Consider the following 16875-nt stretch of genomic DNA (forward strand, 5'->3'; position numbering starts at 1 on the left):
ATTTGTTCCAACAATGTAAAAGCTGATCTCTGGGAATTGAGATACTAGGCAGCAGCTCCTAATCAGTGGAAGCACCACAGGCTTTTCATCCTGGTTAGTCTCCAGCATGGCCTGTCTCCAATAGGAAGTGAGGAGAAGGAGGGAATGAGGATGGGAGTGAGAGAGAATTGACAGAAGAACTTGTGAAGAGAGATAGACGAGATGGAGAATAGTGAAATAGAAGAAAGTGCGAGACCGAATATGGAGGTAAACGAGGAGCGAGGGGCTGAGATGGCAAAGAGAGGAGAAGTGTGAAATGGAAATGGCAGAGTAATATGTGATCAAGCAGCACAACAATGATGCGAAGACCATCTATACCACACTATTCACCCCTTCCTTTAGCTCCCTTTTTCACCAGAAGCCTGGATGTCACCTTGTAGTGGTTTATGCAAGTGGATGTCACAGGTACCAATCTCCCAAGAAACATTTTGGAGCCCATCTCCTGTACACATGTGGACCTGGGTTTGAGTCCAGCTTGGCACTTGAGTGAAAATTGTGCAAATCCGAGCAAGTAATTAATCTCACTGTACCTAAACTTTACATATGGGAGATGCTAGTGTTAATGTAATTCAAAGATTTAAGCCCCCACTTGAGATCACTTCCTATAATGTACAGTGCTCCATTGCGAACCAGCTAGGTTCTTACGTACTTGTTTTTACACTGTGAACAGGTATTCTGTTTATTCCACTCTGTAAATGCCCCTACTGCCTGAGCTCTTCGTAAACCATCCTTTTTTGCGACAGCCAGATTGAAGCCCCCCCATAATTTTCTTTATCCCAGTACTTCCTCTACACCGTTAATAGGGTTCATATAAGTCTACATGTGTCTGTGGGAGCTCTTTCTTGTGCTCATTAAGACCCCCCACAAACCTCTTCTTGTTCCTTGGAAGCATTTGTTTATTATGTGGCTTATGTTGCTTCTAGTAAGCAAATACACCTCTCCAATTAGCCTTCAGTGCTTACATTTCTGTGTGTCAGACCTGAAGACCAAACACAGGCTTCACTCAGGACCATCATGCAGACATCTGATGCTCACAGGTCTGGTGGACACTCTTGAAGCTCCAACTGGTCTTGGTGTCTCAGGGGGAAGCAAAGGCAATAGATCAGTCTTCAAACACAATCCAGGCATCCACTAACACTGTTAAAGGCAAACCTGTTGGCGTTGCTCATGTTTGTTCTCATACAGGCTATGAGTATGTTGACACACCCATTGGGTGAAGTGGTAGCCCCACCACAGTGGCTTGAACTACTAGTCCTGCTCCTTTCACCTGAGTGTAGATGATGGTGGGTTAGTGGAAGTTCAGGTAGGCAGGTCCAGCATTGTGGAGGGCTTTGTATGCATGGGTGAGCAGTATGAATATGGTAGCATTTCTTGATTGGTAGCCAGTGTAGCTCTCGGAAGTAGTGCTTGATGTGTGTGTTGTGGGGGATGTTGAGGAGAAGTCTTGCAGCAGCGTTCTTGGTGATCTGGAGTTTTTATATGAGTTGATTTGTGATGCTGGCATAGAGTGCATTGCCCTAGTCTAGTCTGCTGGTGATGAGGGCTTGGGCGACCATGCATCGGGTGTTGGCGGAGAGCAAATGGAATATTTTGCGGAGCACACGGGAGGAGGGGATGGCGATCACTTTTTTGACCATCGTGAGTCTATTGTCCACAATGATGCAGAGGTTTTTGGTGTAGGTCCCAGGTCTGATGGCCACCAGGAAGATCCCATGGAGAGCTCTTGTTCCTGAAGATCAGGACTTCAGTTCTATCTGTGTTGAGCTTTTGGCAGTTCTGTTTCATCCAGTTTGCTATGTTAGACATACAGGTCTTTAAGTAAGATGTTTATTCCGTGGAATCTATGACGTGGACGAGGGGCACCATGTAAACCTTGAAGAGGGTAGGGCTCAGCAGTGATCCTTGATGGACTCCAGAGATGAAGTTCTTGTGTTTAGAAGGGTAGGGTGGGAGCCTGATTTGCTGCGTATTGTTAGAGAGAAAGGAGGCCAGCCAGCTTAGGGCAGGACCATGTATTCTGGAGGTGTGGAGACTTGTGATGAGGGTGCTGTGGGAGACAGTGTCGAAGGCTGTGGAGAGGTCGAGTAGTAGGAGTGTGACGGTTTCTCCTGTGTCCATGATGGTCTGGATGTCGTCGGCTACTGCGTTGAGAGCAGTTTCTGTGGTGTGATTATTGCAGAATGTGGACTGCGAGATGTCTAGTAGGTAGTGTTGTTCGAGATGGTGGGAGACTAGTTTGTTGATAGATTTCTCCACAACTTTGGATGGAAATAGCAGGAGTGAGATGGGTCTGTAGATGCTGAGCTTTTTTCGGACTGCCGTATTTTTTTTCAAGAGAACTGTGATTCCTGCATATTTCCAGTTTGGGACTCTACTTTGGGTAGAGTTGTTGATGGTGGTGGTGAAGTGGGAGCGGATCACAGTTCCTCCTAGTTGAAGAAATGGGGGGTTGGGGGCAGAGGTCAGTGGGGGCCCAGGAGTGGATTGTTCTCATGATTTTGGCAGTGTATTCTGAGGCGAATGGTTTCCACTTTGTGATTTGATGGTCCGATTGGACGGTGGTGGGCAGCTGGTTGAGTTCTTGTGCTTGTGTTGTGGATCGAAGTTGCTATAGATGTTGGGGATATTGTTGTAGTAGAAATTAGAGAGGTTGTTGCAGAAGCCTTGCAAATGGATTAATGAGTTGGTGGCGGCTGTGGGATTGGAACATTCTTTGACTATGTTGAAGAGCTCCTTGCAGTTGTTGAAGCTGTTTTCCGGTCTAAGAGCGAGGGCTGTTTTTCTTCCCTCGCTGAGTTGGGTGTGGTATTTTCTAATCGCAGACTTGAAAGTGTTTCTTGTGATGGTGTCCCGACTGGTACTCCATTTTCTCCAGCTGTTACCAGAGTTGTTTGGAGTTTCTAAGGTCTTTGGTGTACCAGCTGAATCGTGTGTTGGTTCTTGAGGGTCTGACGTTCTTCAGGGGGCTAGTGTGTCTGCACTGGTAGTGCTCCAGTTGTTGAAGTCTTTGTTGTTGGCATGCGGGTCACCAATGAGGTATGGTTGGTGGGTGGTGAGCAGCCTCGGATTGGGAAGGCGGACAGTACGGCATTGGGCGAAAGGCCGGTGCCTAAGGGTCACCTGTGGCTGGTTTTTGTCAACTGGCCCACAGAGCCTTACTGTCTTGCCTGCCAGGCCACTAATGTGGTGCCAGCATCATGCAAGCTTGCAGCAGCACCTCTAAGCCAGTATTGTTCTGGCCACTGAATTCTTTATCTTGCCCTCTCCCTCCACCCAGAAGCAGTGTTCCACACCCCTGCCGTGCAGTTAAACTGAGGTGAGGCGTTGAGAGTGCAGCTGGGTGCAGGTGATGTGGCCATTGGGCCATCATCACATCCGCTCCCGTGGAGCAGAGGGCCTGTTGTTAGCACCTTGGATCCAGTGTCTTTCAGGCCTTGGTGGGGGGGGGGTGGTAGGTTTGCATGGGCCTCGCTGTGAGGCACCTGTCACGGATGGAAACATTTAGAGGATATGAGGCCTTATGTATCAACCTGATTTGTGATTCTGAAATAGCGATTTTTTGGAAATCGCTATTTCAGAATCGCAAATAGGGATGTATGTACACATTTGCTATTTTTTTGGGAATTCTTAGTATTCCTTAATTGCGATTAGCAAATTGCGAATCGCAATTAAGGAATACTTTCCCATTCATTTCTATGGGCCAGGAGGCCCATAGGAATGAATGGGAAGTTATTCTCAATTTGCGATTCGCAATTTGAGAATCGCAAATTGAGAATAATTTCAAGGGTGCAGGGGTGTCCAAAGGACTACCAGAGTGCGGGTCTCACATTTCATTTTGAGACCGCTCTAGTGGCAGGGGGCTCCCTGTTCACTAGTACCCAGATTCCTTTTGACATTTGTAGTGTATGTGAATGTGTATATATGAGTGTGGATGTTGTTTTTGGGTGAGAACCTCCAGGGACACATGGATTGTTCTCTTTTACATATACATTTTCTTTTTTCAGATTTTCTTCTTTTGTGTAATGTTATTATAATATTGGTTTTCTTTATTGTATGAATTATGCAAATCTTTTTGATTTATTGATTTTGTGATTTAATGTCTTTTTGTATTCTCTAACAATGAAGATTATAATGTATTCTTGAGAGCAATGCTAACATTTAAAAAAAAATACAAAATAAATGATATATATTTTTTGAAAAAAAACTGAAAAAACATGGTTGTTGTACATTTATCACTGTTTATATGAGGAATATGATATACACAGATTTTGAATAATTGTGGCCGTTGAGGGAACACCTTTCTTATTGCACCCCTGAAATAAGCATGGGTGCACATGTAGCGCACATACATGCCCTAAGGGCATGTATGTGCGTCACATGGCACTTAGATGAACACAAAAATGTGCATTTTTCAAGGAATTCGCAAATTACCACCAACTTGAAGTTGGTGGTAATTCGCGATTCCTTCAGGACAATTTGCATTTTTTTTTTGCTTCATACATTGCATTTAGGGAATCTCTAAATTTGCAATTCCTTAAATGCAATTGCAAAATAAGGAATCGGAAATTTTGCGATTCCTTGTTTTGCACCAGATTTTCCTTAATACATACCATTTGGCAAATTCGCATTCGCAAACGCCAAAATTCTGCGAATTTCAGCATTTGCGAATTTGCTTGATACGTATGCCCCCTAAATGTTAGGGTCAGAGCTGCCGAATGAGGAACTATGGAAATAGGTTTGAGTCCCAGCTTAAGCTTTACATCCTGTGATTCTGGGCAAATGACTTAATTGTCCAAGGCCTAAAATGAAAACTAATTTGATTTTTTGTAATTTAACTGGTTGTAACGGGCCGGGTCTGTCCCTAAACCAGGGGAACATACTAAGAAGGAATGAACAGAACGCTGATACCGTTGCTCATCAATTATACTCCCCACAGAACGTCGACGACGAACTGGAGCAACAAGATGAGGAGACGGGTCAGTGGCCCTTTAACTTTGAATGGAGTGGCGAGTGGGAGGAGTCACGTCAGGACGCGGAGGCGTCATATGCAGAGAAGGGCGAATCAACGGTGTGCTTGTTCACCCGGGGGCAGAGTGGAGAAGGCGGAAGGAGAAACCGAGGAGAGGAGAACGCGGAGACGAGGTCGGAGGAGGAGAGACAGACGGAGAAGCGACGCGAAGAAGCAGACGAGAGTCGGGAGACGCCAGGAGGCCAACGACCCCGCGACTCGCCCAGCCATACACCCGAGGGAGGTGTATGGCTAGCACAGGTACGAGACAAGATCAGGGGCTGGGTGCATTACAAGGGGAAGCCCGCTGGATAACCTGAGCACTCCCACATCTTTAGCACTGTGTTACCCCTCCCTGAGCACTTCCCTCTCACGGCGTCGGTAGTTACTAAGATGTGTGGCACGTGTGATTAGCTCCTCACTCCCTTCCCTTTTTAAGCACCGTAGATACAGTGAACCTTAAACTGACACGGTGTATTCTCCTTTTTGTTGTTTGCCTTGAGCTACAAGACGGATCCGGATAAATCCCTGTATCGACGGACACCTGAAAGAGGCTGTCGAGTAGAACACCCCGAATCTCACCATAGAAGAGCAGCCAGGAGCCGTTCACCTTGTGGAACTTTACAAAAGGGAAAGAAAAGCTCAGACTTGTTATTCTTTAAAATAAAAGATAAGAAAACTAGAATACATTTGTTACCTATTCATCCCGCACCTGTAACAGTGGTGGAGAATGCGGGCATAGATACCATCTCTGAAGAAAAGATGGAAACGGTAGTACAACAACTCGTAAAAGGGCAGGAAAGACTCGAATGGGTACTAGAACAACATTTAGTCTCCGCCCAAGCAGATAGAGAAACACTAAAAAAAGCCATTGAAGAAAAAACGGATCTACCATGGAGTGACCCAGTGGTTAGGGGAGGAACAGCCGAAAGACCCATGGCACATGGAGCTCCATCCGTGTCACTACAAAAATATAGGTCAGGAGAAGACCCGGATGCCTTCTTATTAAACTTTGAAAGGGCAGCTAGAGCATGTGGGTGGCCGGTAACGAAATGGCCTTTTTTCCTAGCCCCACTACTGGGGGGGAGGCGCAAGCCGCCTATCAAGTGGCCAACCCCAACGGAGACACTACATATGTAGAAATAAAAAGAATAATACTAGACCATCTAGGACTAGATCCGGAGGCTTACCGGCTGCGGTTTCGTAAAGAGAGAGGCACGGTGGGAGAAAATCCAAAAACCTTGTTCGTACGCTTAAAAATGGCCGCGGATAAATGGCTCACCCCTGCCACTAGTAGCAAAGAAGAAATACTTGACAGAATATATCTGGAGCAGTTTCTGGAAGCTCTCCCCTATGCTACCCAAAAATGGCTTAGACAACACCATAGCCTAACCACCGCCCAAGCCGTAGAGATGGCATCATCCTTTTCCAGAGCCCAGCCAAGAAACGTCCCGTTTGACCTGGAGAGAGACAAAAAAATGTTTACACGACCGGACAGAAATGTCCCTAAGGGAAAAGAACCAGTAAGAACCCGTACATGGCGGACAGAGACCCCAGGCACATTTGGCCCTCAATGTTTCGATTGTGGTCAGTGGGGCCATATCGCCCGTTTATGTCCAAAAAAAAGAGTGGATGAGGAGCCTATGGAAGTTGGGTATCTCCCCAGAACTGTTCTCTATTCAGCGGAGCTTGGCAGTGCCTTCCGAGTAAGTGTGAAAGTTAATGGGAATTCACTATTAGCGTTGTTAGACTCCGGCTGTCGACAGTCGGTCATACAATCACAATACGTCACCTCAAAGCAATACATTCCTAGGGGCACTGTTAATATTAAATGTGTTCACGGGGATATCAAGTTATATCCTATAGCTAACATTGAGATAGTACCTACAGTGGGGACTCCCCAGACAGTGAGGGTGGGGGTGATGTCCAACTTGCCTGAAGATATAATCATTGGGACAGACAATCCCCGCTTCTTGAACATGTTTAGAAAAGAATTGGAAGATACTCCCAAGAAAGGGATGAATGACTCCATCCCTACACGGGAGAGTAATGTCGAACAGGGGGTAGAACCAGGGTTGACCTGCCTGAACTTTGTAAAGTTATCAGCAAACGCAACATCACCCACCAAGGGTTCGGACAAGGCTGCCGGATATGACTTGTACAGTGCGTATGAATACAAAATACCGGCCAAAGAAAAAGCCTTGGTTAAGACCGACCTACAAATCGCAGTCCCGCCCGGCTGCTATGGCAGAATCGCTCCTCGTTCTGGTATAGCCGCTAAATACTTTATAGACGTGGGGGCAGGAGTGATTGATGGCGATTACAGGGGTAATGTAATTATTCTCCTCTTCAACTTTGGGACGGAGACATTTTTAGTACAAAAAGGGGACAGAGTGGCACAAATTATATGTGAACGGATAGCATCACCTATAATACAGGAAGTGGGGAAACTAAACGACACAGGTCGCGGAGAGAGGGGATTTGGGTCCTCCGGACTACGTAGCGAACCGATACATGCGGTTCTGGCACAGGACCCCTGGGTTCTCGATAAAAGTTTTAAGTTCGCTCAAATAAATGACACCACTCTCTTCAATGCATGGGAACAGGCACACAGGAGGACCGAGGAGGCAACTTCATATCCCGGGTTTGTTATTCAAGATGAGCTGTTGTATAGGATAGGAAAAAGGGGGGATTCACCTCAACTCCTGGTACCTGTCTCATTTAGGGAGCAAGTGCTGTTTTTTGGTCATAGCCATCTGATCGCCGGCCATACTGGCGCAGAAAAGACGACCCAAACTATACTCAGAATTTTTTTTGGGCCAGGTATTTATAAGGATACCGAATCATATTGTAAGAAGTGCGAGATTTGCCAACGGTTCAATATGACTAAACCCCCGGCTGTCCCACTCCAACCGTTGCCGATAATTGGGAAGCCATTTGAACGTGTTGGAATGGACCTTATTGGCCCTCTACCTAGGACAAAAAAAGGCTTCCAACACATTTTGGTCATAGTTGACTATGCGACTCGATTTCCGGAAGCTTTTCCGTTATCAGTGGCGAACTCCAAACAAATTGGGGATAAGATGATCGAACTGTTTAGTAGAGTAGGTTTTCCCAAGGAGATTTTAACGGACCAGGGTACTCCCTTCATTTCACAACTGATGAAGGAAATTTGCAAAATGTTGGACATCCACCAGATCCGTACCTCTGTTTACCATCCCCAGACGGACGGACTGGTGGAACGTTACAACCGCACCCTGAAGGCCACGCTCCGAAAAATGATGGTGGTCAGCGGAGCGGATTGGGATAAAATGCTACCCCTAGCTCTCTACGCCATAAGAGCTCAAAAACAGTCCAGTATGGGGACGTCGCCATTCGAGTTGCTTTATGGCCGACAACCACGCTCGCTTTTGGAGATGACTAGAGATGCATGGGTGAATGAAGCTACCGAGGAAACGGCTGCGACTCTAGACTATGCTAGGGATCTGAAATCTAAATTGGGTAAATTACGGGATCTTGCCTTTACCAATTTGGAAGATAGTCAGCGCAGACAAAGGGTTGCTTATGACAAAGGAAAAAAATGGAGACAGCTCAAGGTCGATGACTGGGCCTTGGTCCTACTGCCCTCCTCTTCCCACAAATTTAAGGCCGAGTGGATGGGTCCATATAGGGTTGTAGAAGTGATTGGTCGCACTAGCTATAGGTTACAGATTCACCGTGACAAACAACAGTCGTACCATATCAACCTTTTAAAGAAGTGGCTAGGACCTCCCCCATCTCAGGTAAACTTGGCGGATGCCTCCCGCCCCGGTGAATCAACTATGGAATTGCTTACGCATAATGAGGAATTGACGGATGTACAACGGGGTGAACTAATGGGTACGTTGAAACAGTATGAGAGTGTCTTTTCCAGTCAACCGGGACGTACGTCCCTGGCTGAACACTGCATTGTAACCCCTCCGGGCAAGAAAGTTAGAATTAGACCATATCGAGTCCCTGAAGCAAGGAGAGAGGCCATTAAACATGAGGTGGAGGAAATGCTTCGTCTAGGGGTCATTCGTCCTTCTAAAAGTGACTGGTCTAGCCCCATTGTCATGGTGCCCAAACCTGACGGTAGCAGGAGGTTTTGCATGGACTTTCGGGCTTTGAATGAAATCTCCCTCTTTGATGCATACCCCATCCCCAGGGTGGACGAGTTGATTGAAAAACTGGGCAACTCGAAATACATCACTACCCTGGATTTGACTAAGGGTTATTGGCAAGTTCCATTACATCCGGATGATGCCAAGAAAACTGCCTTTTCCACACGGGAGGGACATTTTGAATTCACAGTGCTCCCCTTCGGGCTACATGGGGCGCCCGCAACGTTCCAACGTCTAATGAACACTGTCCTGGATGGCTTGTCTGAGTTCACATCGGCATATCTAGACGACATTGTGATATTCAGTCCGGACTGGCATACGCATATGGGCCATCTGCACACAGTGTTCAGTGCCCTACGGAAAGCGGGGCTCACTGTAAACGCAAAAAAATGTAAGATGGCCTTTCAAAAGGTTAAATATCTTGGCTACGTTCTGGGCCACGGACTCATTGAACCTCAGATTGAAAAGGTCCGGGCAATTGCCGACACCCCTTTTCCTTCAACCCGAAAGGAAGTCAGATCCTTTTTAGGGCTCGTCGGCTACTACCGGCGCTTTATTCCTCAATTTGCGGAAATTGCCGCCCCCCTTACAGACGCACTGAGGGAACCTGGGAAATCGTCCACACCGGTGAGACCTTCCGATAAAATGCTGGAAGCCTTTAGAGTATTGAAGTCCATCATCACATCTACTCCGGTCCTGTCTTCCCCAGACTTTTCTCGGCCATTTTCATTGCATACGGATGCTTCTGATTACGGTATTGGTGCTGTGCTCTCCCAAATGGGTTCGGACGGGCACGACCACCCAATACTTTATGTCAGCAGGAAGCTGTTCCCACGTGAACTGAAATATGCTACAATTGAGAAAGAGTGCCTCGCGATTAAATGGGCTATTGACAAACTGGCCTATTATCTCGAGGGAAGGAAGTTTGACCTCTTTACGGATCATGCTCCGCTACTGTGGATGGCTCGCAACAAGGCCAATAATGCTAGAGTTTTGCGCTGGTTCCTATCACTACAACCCTATGTATTTTCCATACATCACAGAAAAGGCAGTGAGAACGTAGGCGCTGACTTTTTGTCCCGTCATCCACTCACCGATCGTGAGTGTCCTGAGGGGGAGGTATGTAACGGGCCGGGTCTGTCCCTAAACCAGGGGAACATACTAAGAAGGAATGAACAGAACGCTGATACCGTTGCTCATCAATTATACTCCCCACAGAACGTCGACGACGAACTGGAGCAACAAGATGAGGAGACGGGTCAGTGGCCCTTTAACTTTGAATGGAGTGGCGAGTGGGAGGAGTCACGTCAGGACGCGGAGGCGTCATATGCAGAGAAGGGCGAATCAACGGTGTGCTTGTTCACCCGGAGGCAGAGTGGAGAAGGCGGAAGGAGAAACCGAGGAGAGGAGAACGCGGAGACGAGGTCGGAGGAGGAGAGACAGACGGAGAAGCGACGCGAAGGAGCAGACGAGAGTCGGGAGACGCCAGGAGGCCAACGACCCCGCGACTCGCCCAGCCATACACCCGAGGGAGGTGTATGGCTAGCACAGGTACGAGACAAGATCAGGGGCTGGGTGCATTACAAGGGGAAGCCCGCTGGATAACCTGAGCACTCCCACATCTTTAGCACTGTGTTACCCCTCCCTGAGCACTTCCCTCTCACGGCGTCGGTAGTTACTAAGATGTGTGGCACGTGTGATTAGCTCCTCACTCCCTTCCCTTTTTAAGCACCGTAGATACAGTGAACCTTAAACTGACACGGTGTATTCTCCTTTTTGTTGTTTGCCTTGAGCTACAAGACGGATCCGGATAAATCCCTGTATCGACGGACACCTGAAAGAGGCTGTCGAGTAGAACACCCCGAATCTCACCATAGAAGAGCAGCCAGGAGCCGTTCACCTTGTGGAACTTTACAAAAGGGAAAGAAAAGCTCAGACTTGTTATTCTTTAAAATAAAAGATAAGAAAACTAGAATACATTTGTTACCTATTCATCCCGCACCTGTAACACTGGTGCTCATGTAATCTCTGCCCTTGGGCCTAGTTCACCCTACATAAATAAATGTACAATAAAAAGAACCTTCTGTTTGCCCATCTTTTCAGAGTGTGCCACGACTGCAACATAATAATGAGAGCGGATTATTTATACAATAATACAAATGTCTGTATTCTTTCTTAACATGGCTTTTCTTCCTTTGTTTAGTTTTAACCATCAGTCATTAAAGCAGGTTTACACCACATTTTAAACTGCTTTTACCTTATGTTTACTGTTTCAACTTTAAAGTGCATATCAATCAGACGAGAAAGTACCAGCTTTAGGTGATTTTCTTAATTTTTAAACCTGCAAGGACATTCGAATACTGGTAATGCTGATTAAAAAACAGCAAACATAACCAGATCAAGAGTTGTGGCCTGCGGGCCACAGTATTTCACCTCGCCCGGCCAAAATCTAGTGCTTTTAGTTTTCACCGAGGTTTCTGGCTTAATGAGCTTTAAAATACATAATTTATCAAACATGTCTAAAAATTAGCCCAATGAGATTTGCTGTTTCAGGAACAGGCGTGATCTGGGAATGCCACTTTTTTGTTGGTGCCCAGGCCGAATTGTGATCCCAATCCTGAGGGTGTCGGTCCAGCAGTGTCCTTTATCTTGTTCCAACTATGTCTGAGGTTATAGATATTCTTGGCAGAGGGGGGTTGGGGTGCACTGATGAAGTAGTCTGTCCTGATGAGCAGAGTGAGGTGGCTGAACTTGAGCTTGTTGCTGGCTGTGAAAATGGGGCAGAGGGTGTGTCCAGCATTGTGGGAGGGGCCCTGGATAATTGTGTCAGTCCTAAGATTTCTAGGCTCTCGAGTAGGGCAGTGAAGTTGGGATTTTTTGTTTGTCAAGATGGAAGTTGAGGTTGCTGAGTAATATGAATTGTTTGAGCTGATGGCAATGTGCGCGAAGAAGTCTGTGAGGAGGTTGCTGAAGGTAACGTGTAGTACGCGTGGTCAGTACTCTAGGGTGCCTTTGATGTAGGTGTGGTTGCCGGTCTGAATTCGGAAGTGCATGTGTTCCATGAATATTGTGTCCTCGTCGATGGAGGTGGGGCAGGTGAATGTGATGGGGTCTTTGTGTATGACTGCAGGTCCTCCTGGTTTGTTCAGTCTGTCATGTCAGGAGACCTGCTGCCTTCTCACCTTATGGGTAGGCCCACACTTCAGTAAAGTAGGAAGTACCAGTTTCTCAAAAAGAGGTGATGGATTAGAAAGAAAGAACAATACTTTGTTCCAGCAGTATGCTTGGTAAAAGGACTGGACTCTCTTTGATATAGGCTGGCACAGCATCGAAGAGGCAAAATACAACTCCGTTTCAAGATAGGAAACAGAAGACAGTAAGTACAAAATAACAGAATAAAGCTTCTTATAAAGGTACGTTTAATGGAAATACTTTGATGCAGCTTACCTGGTGTTAGGGGAGACGTTACTGTAACTAGCCCCGGACAAACAAGCAAATTTGCCCATGAACCGAAGATGAGGAGCGCACCTCTCCACATGAAGTTAAAATTGTAGTTGCCAAGCTAAATAAGCACTGGCAAAGCCAATCGGTCTCACCTTTAGGACCTATTTGCTTTGCCCCTCGCACACCCTCCTTTTCTCTCTCTCGCCTGTTGCTTTGTATCTTCATCAACACCTGCCATGTTGATTCTGTCCCTGCCCTCATCCTCTCTGTTGCTTCCCGCCACCTGGACCTCCTTTTTGTTCCTCCTCATCCTTGCTAGCTACTTATTATTTTTTTAAGTCTCGCCTGGCGTTACTGCATGCATGCGCTGCTCTCGCCATGCGAGGGCCTTTTGGAATCAATACGTATTCCAAAGCGCGCACGCTGGCGGACAGAAGATGTGCATGTGCGGCGTTCCTGGGGATTACACGTGACATCAGATAGACAAGAACAAAGCATGAGTTGCATGTCTGCACAACGCGCGCATGGCGCTCTTTCGCTTGTTTTTAATACGGCTCCAGTAGTTCCTGAAAGCTGGGAAGATTGTGATACTTACCCCAAACCTTTTTTTCGGTGAATTGTGGGGGGAAACATACGCTTTTTTGCGCAAAACTTTTCACATTTTTCTCCCCAAAATAACCCCTGGTGTTCGCTCCCATTCTCCGAAGTTTGGGTATAAACTCGTGTCCCTAGAACTAATGGAGTGGATGGGTACTCTTCAAACTATAATCCTGTTGGCCAACGATTACAACATACTGGTAAAGTCTCTGCGATTTCCTTCCGTATTTCAGTTTCTTGTTTCCTGAGCTGTGGGTGATTTGCTTACACGCTCCCTGGGACTCAGCCGGTGCGTCGTCTCCCTCCCATCAGTAACGTGTTCTCTGTTTTTGTTAGGTTTGTGTTGGGCAGAGTTCTCCAAACTTTGCTCTCTCTGCGCCGCAGGTCTGCAACTCCTGAAGGTACAGAGGTATCATCAGTACTTAACCTGTTGCGGAATCTTTCCCCCGAAAGGACTTTACTCGAGTCCCAACTGACGAGAAGACAGTCACTGTTTAACCCCTGAAAGTTGCCAGTTTCCCTTCGACATTGTCAAACGGCAGGACGGCTGTGGGTACATGGGGGCTCAGCTTGTTACTGCTGGCACTGGGGTGGGGGGGGCGCCCTGGCGCAGTCCGGTTCAGGTACAATCGTTGGCATACTTTTAGATGTTAAAGGGAATTGTGTAGTTTTGGGTGGAAATAAATGTAGGGTTGCAGTTAAGCGGTGTTTTGTGAGAATGCGTTGATGAGTGTATATTTTAGGGGTCTCGTTCCAGTAGTAAAGTTAGTTGAAAATTAACTTTTGTGGGTATCTGAAGGATCTACATTTTAAGGTGTATTTTTAGAGTGCACAGAGTCTGTGAAGATGAGACCCAGGGGCTTATGTCTCAGTGGTGCATTGAACCTAGGGGGCAGGTCAGAGGTGCCCACTAAATCCTAGTTGGCTATCATTACTCAACCTTATGTTTGCATTAGAGTCTAATGGGCCCCTGTTACTTAGATGCGATCTGTTACTTGTATCTGATTTACGATATTCCACCTCATATGACAATCGTGGCAAATCTGGTATTAATATTGTTAAATATTTCAGGAGTTACTGGCGGTTAAATTGTAGAAACATGATTTCTGGTATTTAGTGCTGCAAAAATGGCAACTTGTACACCGTTCCATAGATTAGGTAGATATGCACCTTTGCTGTCCTACCTCCTGGCTATATCAAGCAATAATTGTGTAATAAATAGTTGAAGTATTGATTTGTGACAGGAGGGATATGCTGAAGAAAATATGACTCCTGTATTTAGGCATTATGCATTGCGATAGGAATGGGGACCTCATAGAAGTCTGCACATACTACTTATCCTTTGCGCACATACTACTTATCCTTTGCACACATACTACTTATCACACACGCACACGCGTACACACACACACACACATCAACTTTCTACTCCCCTTTCACTCGTCTTTAATTACGTGTCCTTAAATGACGTACACCACAATGAACACAAACCAACTACCAATACACGTACGCAGTCTAATACTACAATGGAAAATATAGGGGACGAACAAACTAACACAAAATCCAAACTAGTTGAAGTAATTGAGATACCCAAAAACAAGAACTAAAGAAAGCCATCCAAATACAAGCTACCCCTGCGACAAATCCTTCCAGCCTAAAAGGAAATCCCTGAACTTACAACACCAACACAGGTTGCAACTATTTCACTCATACCACTTCTTGTGCTTACAATATAACCATCAAAACCTCTACTTTCTACCATCGAATCCATCCTGATTAAACATCCACAACATTACGCCTTGGCTCCTCATTTAAGTCTATCTATGTCCGCGTTGTCTCCATCACTTAGCGTAGCACAAACCACCTTCTAATCAAAAGTAAATGGATATTTTTCGGACTATTTTACCATACTGCTGCCATCTTCTGAGGACTTCTTAACACCTACCCGTTGTCCCTACTTAACCAAAATCCCCTTTACGCTCCCAATCCCCCTTATTACTTTCATGAAGATCTTTACTTCACTTGTTATCTAATATTCCTTGCTGACAATTCATTAACCACATAATTTTTAGTCTTTCCACATTTCACCGAAAATCACCAAGGAAGCAACTAAACTGCAGGTTATTGCACTTAACTAAGGTCCCAAAGGCGAGACCTATTGGCTATGCCAATGCTTGTTTTTGTTATTTTACTGATCCTAATAATTGCTTGCATCATTTTGTATGTGCATGCACAGTGTACACGCCTACACAATGGAGCGACCGCTACATCATAGTATCTTTTAACTTTTTTTTTTTTTTAGCCCTGCTCCATGGCAAAAACATTTCACCCACAGTAAGGGTTCTCTCCTGGCCCTCCCTGATTTTTCTAAAGGAAAACCACAAACACGTTTCTAGCCCCTTCAAATTGGATTGGTCAAACGACTTATAAATTCTCTTTAAAAATCCTGTCTTTAAGGCAGTGCCCCTATGCCAAACCGGAGACAGAGATGGTAAAATCTAGAGACCCCCCTCACAATAACAACTAGCATTAACAAAGCCACGGCGCGTGGCTTACTGTACCAAATCTAGCCTATTATCCAGCCAGCACAGGAATGCTGAAACAGTTTATCTCCTCTTCTTCTGTACTTTTAAATTGCTAAGTTCGCTGTGTGTTTCTCATTGGAAACATCAACCAGTATCTTTCAGGTTCCAGAGGATGATTTGGAGCTGCATGAAAGGAAATTGTCTGTGTGATGCATGTGTTATAAGAGACATCTGTTAGGGGCACTTCTTTTTCTTTGATTCTTTCTCTGTAATGGTGCCAGGAAGCCTTCGACCTCTGTGTTTCTCTTAGGCAGGTATTCAAATAAATAATCTGTAACTTGTCATAAATCTCCACCGCTTCATCAACAGTCTTTCTAGGAGAAATCTTTTCAGGGTGTCCATAGTTATCTACTTCATATCAGCTCGTCTTCGTAACTGTAACGTCTTGCCTCTGACACCGGGCGTTTCCCCGACTATCCACAGTGCGGAACAGGTGTATTGTCATTCAAAATTAGAGTATTTTTATTGCAAACTTGCTGCAGACTCCAATGAAAATTGAGGCATGCGTTCTTATGAAGAAATCTGTCATTTGTCACAGTAAAACATACTTTCATGGACAACTTCTGAATCATTACACATCACAATAACAACACAAGGAGGCGGGAAATATTGTTTAAGGCATTCCAAAATATAATTAATGAAACTACATTTTTTGAAACAACTGTGTGGTTTCATAGACCCACCGATGACAATTCAGTGCCCTACAGAATGCATATGTAGAAATAAAATGCTTTTCAATTCATTATCAGATGATGTAAAGTCAGGGATGCTTCTCACATTCAGGTGAATCCAGGTGTAAGAGGCAAAAAAAAAATAAACAATCACACCACCGTCCACCCTGATCTGTGCTGATGATGAGTGAGTGGAGAATGGATTAATAGACTTCATTAGTCCGATCGATCCTGCTTGGATGTGAGACAATGAGATATTTGAAAATTGCTCTGCTCTCATTTACCCCATTAGATCAGAAAAATATTACATGGTCAGGTTCACCATGTAATATTCTTCTGAGGATGCTTAAAATCACTCATGCCTCAGATGCATCTTTTTTTAGGTTTTA

At 45.5% G+C, this 16875-nt stretch overlaps 1 protein-coding gene across 2 annotated transcripts in view; it reads left to right on the plus strand.

Annotated features, from left to right (window-relative positions):
• Positions 1-16875, plus strand: part of NTHL1 (nth like DNA glycosylase 1) — a 199205-nt gene that overhangs the window by 174671 nt on the left and 7659 nt on the right. The gene's annotated exons all lie outside the window — the stretch shown is intronic.

Source organism: Lissotriton helveticus, chromosome 10 (assembly GCF_964261635.1).
Source record: "Lissotriton helveticus chromosome 10, aLisHel1.1, whole genome shotgun sequence".
Taxonomy (NCBI): domain Eukaryota; kingdom Metazoa; phylum Chordata; class Amphibia; order Caudata; family Salamandridae; genus Lissotriton; species Lissotriton helveticus.